General features: G+C 46.0%; 1 protein-coding gene across 1 annotated transcript in view; it reads left to right on the top strand.

Annotated features, from left to right (window-relative positions):
• The window catches only part of DSCAML1 (Down syndrome cell adhesion molecule like 1), a gene marked incomplete at both ends in the record, with an annotated part of 23,382 nt that overhangs the window by 10,077 nt on the left and 12,940 nt on the right, over positions 1-365 (top strand). The window lies entirely within an intron of this gene.

Below are 365 nucleotides of genomic sequence, written 5' to 3'. Positions count from 1 at the left end.
TGCAGTGCAAATGCGGCCTTGCTGATGTGAAATCGCACTCTATATTCTGCCCAGGTTTATGCGAGTGAATTATGCAAATCTGGGATGGAAAACATTCTTCCTCTCATCCTCGGGAGTGTAAAACCTTAGTCAATAATTCATACCCGCACGTCTCAGACTGGAGGCTTTCTCTTCATTACAGTGTGCACTTGGTTATTTGTCTTTCACGTTTTATTGTCTACCCCGGTGTAATGCTATGCATTATAAAATTTATCTGCTTCATTATTTTATGATCCGGAGCTGTATAACGCAGCGAGACGGTTCTGCTTCAGGCTGCGTTGCCTCTCGCTGAGACCCCAATCCACTGCCTCCCCAGCGGGGTCTGT

Source organism: Pterocles gutturalis, unplaced genomic scaffold (genome assembly GCF_000699245.1).
Source record: "Pterocles gutturalis isolate BGI_N339 unplaced genomic scaffold, ASM69924v1 scaffold18045, whole genome shotgun sequence".
Taxonomy (NCBI): domain Eukaryota; kingdom Metazoa; phylum Chordata; class Aves; order Pterocliformes; family Pteroclidae; genus Pterocles; species Pterocles gutturalis.
The sequence above is the reverse complement of the archived record's forward strand: the minus strand, read 5'-3'. Positions and strand labels throughout refer to the sequence as shown.